The sequence below is a fragment of the Musca autumnalis genome, unplaced genomic scaffold (assembly GCF_047663935.1).
Source record: "Musca autumnalis isolate F117 unplaced genomic scaffold, ASM4766393v1 scaffold_4, whole genome shotgun sequence".
NCBI classification, from domain to species: Eukaryota; Metazoa; Arthropoda; class Insecta; order Diptera; family Muscidae; genus Musca; species Musca autumnalis.
The window spans coordinates 36,317,339-36,327,957 of NW_027411977.1; the positions used below are offsets into that span (position 1 = coordinate 36,317,339).

Here is a 10,619-nt window from a genome sequence, read left to right on the forward strand (position 1 = left end):
TCAATCTCCAGTGCGGTTTTTATTTAACTACAGACAGACAGCAAGCACGTAATAGAATTCATGTTTATATTATACTTAAATTTATGTTTATAATAAATATTTTTTAATTTAGTTTTTTTTTTTCTAAGCTACGAGGAATTATTATGGACTGAAAACAAGGGATAGAGATGAAAAAGGGTAGCTACTGACAAATGAAAATAATAATAAGTAAACAAGTAAGAAAGTATCGGTCAGCTGTGCCGACAGGATATTAGCTGATGAGCTTCACCGAACCATCCCCAATGACCCCAGAGTCAGCGAGCTGACATTGGAAGTTAACAGGCTGAAGAGTTGCAACATTGGAGCCGGTATAGGTGAATTTTTTGGCAACGCACAGTGGATCCACTTGTATGCAGAATGTGGCCAAAAATATTTAGAGTGTAAAAATCAAGCCAATACGCCGGTTACAGCTTTGTGCTGCTGCGAAGAGTGTTTTAAGGAACCAAGAGCGTAACATTCTCCCCCCTTTCCCCTCTGGAGCGGGTATATGGTAAGAATTGTTTAATGATGTTAATACAAAATGACATGTTCAAAGGTCCCGATTATCTTATGATGCAAAAATAGGCTGGTGGAAACAAAACAATCTCCAAAACAACATAAAATCCAACCAATTTAGCGGATTAAAAAATCAAAATTTTTGTCTGAAAATTGGTAAAATTTTAAAATTAGATCTTATAGCGCTCTCCCTGGAAGGCACGTACCGTCAACGTAAGTCAAATTTGGAAGAAGATTTCTTCATGTTGCCACTGATGCCAATTATGTTAATGTACGTGGCCAGATAACAGAGTTATACGCTAATATATCCATAGAAACCCTCTTTTAGGGCAGCTTTAGTCAGCGACCCACCATTTATAGTCTGGCACTAGATGACAGCTGATTTTAATACTGAATAATCTTAAACCCATGACCTACTTTGGAAAATTTTTCGCGAGGTGGGCACTGGTGGGCATCATGACTAAAACCTTAAGTCAAATTTAAGTATATGATCGAATTGGCATTACAAAATATACTAAGAAAAGATGCAGCTAACTAGAATTCTACAACACGCTAAAACACTATTTTTTAATGAAAAGTAAGGTATTACCTCCTCCTTCAAAATCCACTATAATATTTTGCTATGCGTATTAGTTTCGCGATATTTTGAATATATTTACTTGTACTTAAAATATAGGTTGTACTCACAACAAAAAATATTAGTCAAATGTTCCGATTTTTGAAGCTATTCTTAAGAAGATCGCGTTCGAATGAAACAAAAACTAATATATTTTTAAAAAGGTCCATGTCATAGCTATCAGAGTTGCCAGATGTTGTACCAAAATGTTGACATTAATTTTTTTTATTTTTGGCCAATGGGTGGATCCACTGTGCAACGGTTAAGTCACTCTCGAAGGGAATGGAGATAGGACCTCAGTCACGTTTGGCGACGTTACGTTGACTGACCCGAAGAGGTGCGCAAGTTATTTCAATCGACAGTTTATCGAGCACCCCGAGAGTGACAGGGCGACGAGAAGAGTATTACGTCGCATCAGATCTCTTCCTGCCGAGGAGGAACCACCACAGTTTACCAAAGATGATGTTGCCAATGCCATCAGGAACGCTAAATCATCCAAAGCATTGGGCCCTGATGGAATCTACATGGTAATGCTGAAGCAGCTGGATGAGCCGGGAGTGGAGTATCTCACTAAAGTTCTCAACTTGTCGCTATCCACCCTCATTGTTCCCGAAGTCTGGAAAATGGGCAGGGTGGTCCAATTACGGCAAGGATGCCAGCAAAAGATGTCTGTGAAAATAAATTCGTAAACAACTCCAGCGTCTCTGCCCATTTTGATTTAGACGCTTACCAACACTGAAAATCTTTTTACGGTAAAAAACACGAATTTAAGTATAAAATCACATTAAATTATAATAAAAATTAAACAAATTTAATGCAAAAATGCTTAATTAATAATTTTACATAAAATATGCCAACATTTTATTAATATTTAAGCAGATATTTGAGTCTGAATTATTATTCCGCCTCAAGTATCCCACGTGCCATATAGCAACATACACCATACGATAGGTAATAAAAATACCTATTCGACAGTACCCGATATATATCCCAAAACGTTTTGGGACCCGATATATCGGCCATTTTATATCTATGCCGAAGGGCCCCATATAGTAAATGGCGTGTTTCTCAGGAACGGCTCCACGTGCCATATAGCCATATATACCATATCATAGGTAATCAAAATACCTATTCGACAGTACCCGATATATATCCCAAAACGTTTTGGGACCCGATATATCGGCCATTTTATATCTATGCCGAAGGGCCCCATATAGTAAATGGTATATGTCGATATATGGCACGCGGAACCGTTCCTGAGAAACAGACAATTTACTATATGGGCCCTTCGGCATATATATAAAATGGCCGATATATCGGGTTCCAAAACTTTTTGGATATATATCGGGTACTGTCGGATAGGTATTTTGATTACCTATGATATGGTATATATGGCTATATGGCACGTGGAGTCGTTCCTGAGGAACACGCCATTTACTATATGGGGCCCTTCGGCATAGATATAAAATGGCCGATATATCGGGTCCCAAAACGTTTTGGGATATATATCGGGTACTGTCGAATAGGTATTTTGATTACCTATGATATGGTATATATGGCTATATGGCACGTGGAGCCGTTCCTGAGAAACACGCCATTTACTATATGGGGCCCTTCGGCATAGATATAAAATGGCCGATATATGGGGTTCCAAAACGTTTTGGGATATATATCGGGTACTGTCGAATAGGTATTTTGATTACCTATGATATGGTATATATGGCTATATGGCACGTGGAGCCGTTCCTGAGAAACACGCCATTTACTATATGGGGCCCTTCGGCATAGATATAAAATGGCCGATATATCGGGTTCCAAAACGTTTTGGGATATATATCGGGTACTGTCGAATAGGTATTTTGATTACCTATGATATGGTATATATGGCTATATGGCACGTGGAACCGTTCCTGAGAAACACGCCATTTACTATATGGGGCCCTTCGGCATATATATAAAATGGCCGATATATCGGGTTCCAAAACTTTTTGGATATATATCGGGCACTGTCGGATAGGTATTTTGATTACCTATGATATGGTATATATGGCTATATGGCACGTGGAGCCGTTCCTGAGAAACACGCCATTTACTATATGGGGCCCTTCGGCATAGATATAAAATGGCCGATATATCGGGTCCCAAAACGTTTTGGGATATATATCGGGTACTGTCGAATAGGTATTTTGATTACCTATGATATGGTATATATGGCTATATGGCACGTGGAGCCGTTCCTGAGAAACACGCCATTTACTATATGGGGCCCTTCGGCATAGATATAAAATGGCCGATATATGGGGTTCCAAAACGTTTTGGGATATATATCGGGTACTGTCGAATAGGTATTTTGATTACCTATGATATGGTATATATGGCTATATGGCACGTGGAGCCGTTCCTGAGAAACACGCCATTTACTATATGGGGCCCTTCGGCATAGATATAAAATGGCCGATATATCGGGTTCCAAAACGTTTTGGGATATATATCGGGTACTGTCGAATAGGTATTTTGATTACCTATCGTATGGTTTATGTTGCTATATGGCACGCTGAACCGTTCGGGAGAAATAGGCCATTTACCAAACGGGCCCTTCGGTATATATAAAATAGCCGATATCTCGGGTCCCAAAACGTTTTGGCATATATATCGGGTACTGTCGGATAGGTATTTTATTGCCTATCGTATGGTATATGTCGATATATGGCACGCGGAACCGTTCCTGAGAAACAGGCAATTTACTATATGGGCCCTTCGGCAGATATATATAATTGGCCGATATCTCGGGAACCAAAACGTTTTGGGATATATATCGGGTACTGTCGAATAGGTATTTTTATTACCTATCGTATGGTGTATGTTGCTATATGGCACGTGGGATACTTGAGGCGGAATAATAATTCAGACTCAAATATCTGCTTAAATATTAATAAAATGTTGGCATATTTTATGTAAAATTATTAATTAAGCATTTTTGCATTAAATTTGTTTAATTTTTATTATAATTTAATGTGATTTTATACTTAAATTCGTGTTTTTTACCGTAAAAAGATTTTCAGTGTTGGTAAGCGTCTAAATCAAAATGGGCAGAGACGCTGGAGTTGTTTACGAATTTATTTTCACAGACATCAGCAAAAGTGAATCGTACAGGCCGATTTCGCTTTTGTCGCCCGTGGCAAAGACCCCTGAGGCCTCAGTCCTCCCCAGTATCAGAAGTAGCTATCAAGTTGCCGATCATCAGCATGGATTCCGTAAGCAGTACAGCACGATAACTGCGCTGCACGCCATTACCACACATATTTGTCAAGGACTCAACCAGAGACGGCCGTGCGATAGAACAGTGATGGTGGCGCTTGACTAATCAAAAGTCTTTGATACAGTCAGGCACTCCACGCTGTTTGAGGACATTGAGCAGACAACCCTCCGGTCAAGCTTGAAACGTTGGATAGTCAATTATATGTGTGGACGCCAGTCGTACGTGGAATTCAGGAAGAAGAAGTCCAAACCCCGTAGAGTGAAACAGGGAGTTCCCAAAGGTGGGGTGGTATCTTCGGAACTGTTTAACCTCTACCTCTCCTGTATTCCGCCCCCTCCAGACAGCATCGAGATCGTAATGTATGCGGATGATTGCACGATCCTGGCGTCGGGTAAATATCCTGATGACATCTGTGAGAGACTGAACAACTATTTAACCGATCTTACCACCTTTTTCCATTCGAGGAAGATGCAGATTTCCGCCACAAAATCAACAGCCACTCTGTTCACTACATGGACAGCGCAGTTTGGAAGAGAATTCAATGTCGTTGTCAATGGTAGCAGAATTCCGACCACAAACTGTCCCAAAATTATAGGGGTCACATTTGACACTACTTTCACGTCGTGCGCGCCACACGCCACAGCTATCTGCGACAAACTGAAAAGTAGGAACAAGCTCCTCAAGTCCCTAGCCGGCAGGACTTGGGGTGCAGATAAAGAAACCTTGTTGGCCACATATAACGCGATAGGTCGGTCTCTGGTAAGCTATGCGGCGCCAGTCTGGTCCCCGAGATTATGTGATACGAATTGGAAAAAGATTCAAACTTGCCAGAATGTCGCCCTAAGAACAGCAACAGGGTGCCTCCTCAAATCTTCAGTGGACCACTCACATGAGGAGGCAAATATTCTTCCAGTAAAGCAACACAATGAGATGCTTTCGTTGCAGTACCTGCTTGGATGTTACCGTGTGCGCCATCCCAATCACCATCTTGTGGGCAAGCCCGACACATTCAGGCAGATCAGGAAGGATATCCATGTTTTAGAGGGAGAGGTCCAACGATACAGGAGAGAACCCCTAGATCAACAAGTATATCAAGCAGGTTTAAATAGTATTCACACGGATGCAGTTGCCAAGGTCTTAAGCAATTATAGTGTGAATAAAGTCCTCCAAATACATCCCCCATCTATTGCAGCTGAGGAGCGTCAGCTGCCACGACAAACTAGAGTAGTTTTAGCTCAACTAAGCTCGGGATATTGCAGACACCTAAATTCTTTTTGGACGGAAATCGACCGCGCCGTGCAAGACATTCGCACGACACAAAACACCTTTTCAACTGCCCAGCCAAACCTACTCATCTAACTCCAGGGGATCTGTGGTTACATCCCATCAAAGCAGCCACTTTCCTTGAACTGGAGATAGAGCCAGATTGAACAGAAGAACGAACATACAAACATAATAACAAAAACTGTTACAACAACAACAACAACAGATATATACCCTCAGCTTCGGACCTAAAGAAAAGAAGCAAACACAATACTTCTGACGCCTGTAAGGGTTTTCTGAGTTTTTGGGCCGATTTCTCAGGAAGTATAGATTTCTACATGAAATAATACGACGTGCAAAGTTTCGACCAATCAGAATCTCCCTGCGATAGTAATCTTGCGGATTTGCCATTTTAGTTGGTACCGTCAAGGTTTCTTGGAGATTTTAGGTCATTATCTCAGGTAGTATGGACTTGCGCCCGAAATAAATTGTACAATCGTAAAGGTAGCCGCAAGGACAATTTGCCGGAAAAAAATTTCAAAACGATCAGAGAGGACCTCTTTTACTTCACTTTATCCGAATTTTGTGTGGGAGAGGTACCCCAAGGAGTGGATCGATATAGTCCATATTCCAACCTGATACACGACTAGATGAAAAAATACGATGTACAAAGTCTGCACCAATCAGAAACTCCCTGCGAGAATTATCTTGCGGATTTGCCATTTTGGTTGGTGCCGTCAGGGTTTCTTGGAGTTTTTAGGCCAATATCTCCAGGAATTATTGACTTGCGCAAGAAAAAAATCGTACCGTCGTATAGGAAGCCGCAGGGACAACCTACTGAAAAAGATTTCAAAACGATCAGAGAAGAGTTCCTAAACTTCACTTTATCCGAATTTTGTGTGGAGTGGACTGATATAGTCCATATTCCAACCTGATACATGACTAGATGAAAAATAGTCTGCACCAATCAGAAACTACCTGCAAGAGTTATCATGTGGATTTTCCATTTTACTTGGGACCGTCCGGATTTCTTGGAACTTTTAGGCCAATATGTCAGGAAATATTGACTTGCGCAAGAAAAAATTGTACCGTACAGGAAGCCGCAAGGACAACCTACTGAAAAAGATTTCAAAATGATCAGAGAGGAGTTCCTAAACTTCACTTTATCCGAATTTTGTGAGGAGCGGACCGATATGGCCCATCTTCGAACTTAAACTAAATTTGGTCGTATCAAAGTGTATATGCCCTCGTTAGCCTAACCGCTGATGGTATAAAGAATAATAAGTAAAAAAGATCATTTGGCTTTGCCATCAGCTACAAAACAAACAATAACAGAAGTGGTGGACCTAGATGAACGATGAGCAGGTCCATAAATTTCAGCACTGGGGCCATTAGTATAAGTATAGAGAATAAAATTATAACGTTGACTTTGTTTCAAAGAATAGAAGGAGTTACCTAAAATATTGGGCCATTTGGGGGCCCATATCTTAGGGAGTATTGTCTTCCCCTAGCAAATAAAAATATAATACTGTACCATGACTATCCGATATTAAAATTTCAACTGGATCCGAGAGAGTAGCCTCAAACTAGATTAAATCGCAAAAGTGTAGAACCTTTGCGGATGAGGTACCTAAAGGAACGTGTCGGCATAGTCCATCTTGGAACTTGTAGTGCGATTCTCTAACTCACTTTTTGAGGTACCGAATTTTATCCGCGTATAGCTATTTGAGACAAGATTAGAAGTAGGAATAAGCTCCTCAAGTCGCTGGCCGGCAGCACTTAGGGTTCAGACAACAAAACCTTGTTGACCGCTTATCAAGCAATAGGTCGGTCTGTGGTAAGCTAAGCAGTGCCGGTGTGATATGCGAATGTTAGCGCTACGCAGTTGAAGAATATTCTTCAAACCTGGCAGTATGCCGCCCTGAGGACTGCAACAGGGTGGCTCTTCATGACACCAGTGGTCCATCTTTACGAGGAGGCGAAGGTTTTACCGGTGGGTGTTATCGTAGTGAGCATCCCTGTCACGCTATAATGAAAAAGGCTTCCGCACCCAGGCACATCAAGAGATAACTTCATGATCTAGACCAACGTTACAGCTGCATCAATTTGTATCGGGTCCGAACTGATGCCACATGCGCGGCATGTAGATTGGGATCACACATCACAACCAGAACCTCATAACTGAAATAATACACCATCGAACATATTTGCGTTGCTACAAAATCAATATCTCACCCTCAGAATCGAACCTAAAGAATAGAGGTACAGTCAATACCTCTCACGTATGTAGGAGTTTTTGAGTTTTTGGGCAAATATCTCAGGAAGTAAATAAATAAATAAGTATGGACTTGCCCCCAAAAAAATAATTACACCTGTCTGTAAGAAATAGTACGATGTACAACGTTTGGACCAAATCGGTTTCTACCTTCGAGTGTTATCTTACGTACTACTACCCGGTTTAGTTCGTACCGGCAGGCTTTTTTGAAGCTTTTGGGCCATTATCTCAGGAACTATGGACTTTCCCCGAAAATAATTGCGCCGTCGAAACAGGGCCCGCAAAAACTCTTGTTGCAAAAAATTTCAAAACTATCCCAGACGAGTTGTACCATTTTAGCGAAAATTGTGGAACTTTTAAGGAAGGCAGATACCGGAAGCAGTGGACCAATGTGGCCTATATTCGATCTTAAACTAAGCATGGACAAAATATTACCATACCCAAAATTTGAACCAAATCGGTTGACCCGTTCGAGGCTTATTGGGACACCAGCCGGACAGACGGACGAACATGGCGAAATCAACTCTAAATTGTCTGAAACGTATTCCGTCAATGTGTGTGTGTATACATTCTTCCTTAGCCTGAAGGCAGAGGGTATAGCAAGGGTAGACATTTCATGATGACCGGTATATTAAAAAACCTGATAATTGCCCTCAATCTCCCAATTGGATTTGATGAACCTGTCTCATGTTTGCAATTCACATCATTCAAACAATAACAAATCCCACTGATTATTGATAAACAAAAAACAAACAAGAAACAAAAATATCAACATGCAAAATAAAAAGAAAACATTGCAGGTTTCATCGCATGTTTGTGTGTGTGTTTGGCATGACATGACCAAAATGAGACATCACATCATGCAACTTTACTTGCGGCACAAACCGGCAACTCAGTCAAATGGGGGGTATCAATTACAAATTCATATGAAAAGTAAGTTTTCTCTTTCGGTGTTTTCTCCGTCATTCTGCTCCTGATCTTAGATGCAGTGTCTGTCGTTTATTCGATTCGTTTTGGTGGAGCTTGCATTACTCCTGTTTTTCCACTCCACAAGCTTGAAAAGCGGATAGACAAGGCAAGGCAACCAGCAGCCCGTCAGTCAGTCGGCAACCACTTTCTATTACTACATCAACCACTCGCATTACTCTTTGTACTGCTCTGCCTATGTTTTATTATGTATTTGAGTGGATGACTCTGACTGTGGACTGTGGTGTTGTGTATTGTTGGTTTTTGTATCCCGTTTATGTTATTTATGTATTTCCTTTTATGTCACCACTGACTCGTTTTTGGCTAAACGACCAAAGACTAAAGACTGGTTTATAATTCTTTGGGCGATTAGCAAGTATTCCAATATTATATTATCTTAACCATTTACAACACATGTTAATAATTTTTAGGAAAACACTGGGGCTTTGTTTTTTCTTTACCTTTAACTTGATATTTGTTGTTTTCTTTTTTCACAGCTTTTCACATTGGTTTTCAGAAATTAATTCTTATTTCATTTACACCACATATGTTAATTATTCTTTTTATTCACTCTCTTAAAAAACACTTTCCACATACAAATATTTTTTGCCTTACTGCTTCACACTCTGTTCGGTTTTTATATCCTTTTTCCAAAAATGATGTACATATTTCCGTTTTTAGACTTTTCTCACTTTTCTTTTTCACTTGTCTGTCACACACCCGTCCATTCGCAAAATTTGTATATTATTGATAAAGGAAAAAAAAAACAAAAAATGATATATAAAAGAAGTCGCTTCGCTCGGCTAATTAATGTTGCTCGTTTTTTATTTGTATCTGGCTCTGCTTTTTTGTTTATATAAATTTCGTTTAAGTAAACACAAATGATTTCATAGAAAACTTTTTTCTATTTTATAGAGAAAAATTTTATTCAACTCTGCCTGTTATTTGTTTTTTCTATCTTTTTCATAAATTTTTGTTGCCGTTTTTCATCCGTAAACAGCAATAAATTTCGCGCACACTCTTATTTCTACGAATATTTTTGACGAAGTGATTTTAGGGATAGGAAAGTTCGACTTTCGATTGGTGATTTAGGGATATAGAAGTCGAGTTGCCGATTAGTCGACTTTAAGGTTGGAAAGGTAGAGCTGGCAAACCATCGATATTCCCAACATTAGATATTTTCGATATAATGTTTTAAAATATCGATTGCTATCGATATTATCGTTAAGTTGTCATTGCCATTAATTTGGAGATGAAAATGGCGGAAATGTCAATGATTTTCTTGAAATTATGGAAAATTAGTTCACAGAAATGTAAAGAAGAATAAACAACTGCTTTTATTTTATAAAAAATGTAAAAAATACATTTTATTTTACTGAAAAATATGTACGTGTGACTACGGACTTACACTTACACATAACCGAAAAGCATCGAAATTTCTATATATTTCAATGGATTTTAGGTTAGGGGTTTTTATTCCGATAATATCGATAGGCAAAACTATCTATCGATATTGAATTTTTAAATAATAATCGATATTATCGATAATACCATCGATTTTTTGCCACCTCTATGGAAAGGTTTAAAAATCGAAGTCGTTACAGAAAAAATCGAATAGTCGACTTTTAATGGTCGACAATAGGTGTGTTCGTTTACTCAATAATTTGTTCAAGTCCAGTAACTTCGTGTAAACGACTGATGCCCGT

At 39.5% G+C, this 10,619-nt stretch overlaps 1 protein-coding gene across 4 annotated transcripts in view; it reads right to left on the minus strand.

The window, feature by feature from the left end:
* The window catches only part of LOC141401022 (uncharacterized), a 208,175-nt gene extending 198,201 nt beyond the window's left edge, over positions 1–9,974 (minus strand). The window contains exon 1 of one of the 4 annotated variants that reach the window (XM_073980818.1): positions 9,375–9,974. The gene's annotated coding sequence lies outside the window, so the exon portion shown is untranslated. The remainder of the gene's footprint in view (positions 1–9,374) is intronic. The other 3 variants (XM_073980819.1, XM_073980820.1, XM_073980821.1) reach the window with 3 other exon arrangements.
* Positions 9,975–10,619: the final 645 nt, after the last annotated feature.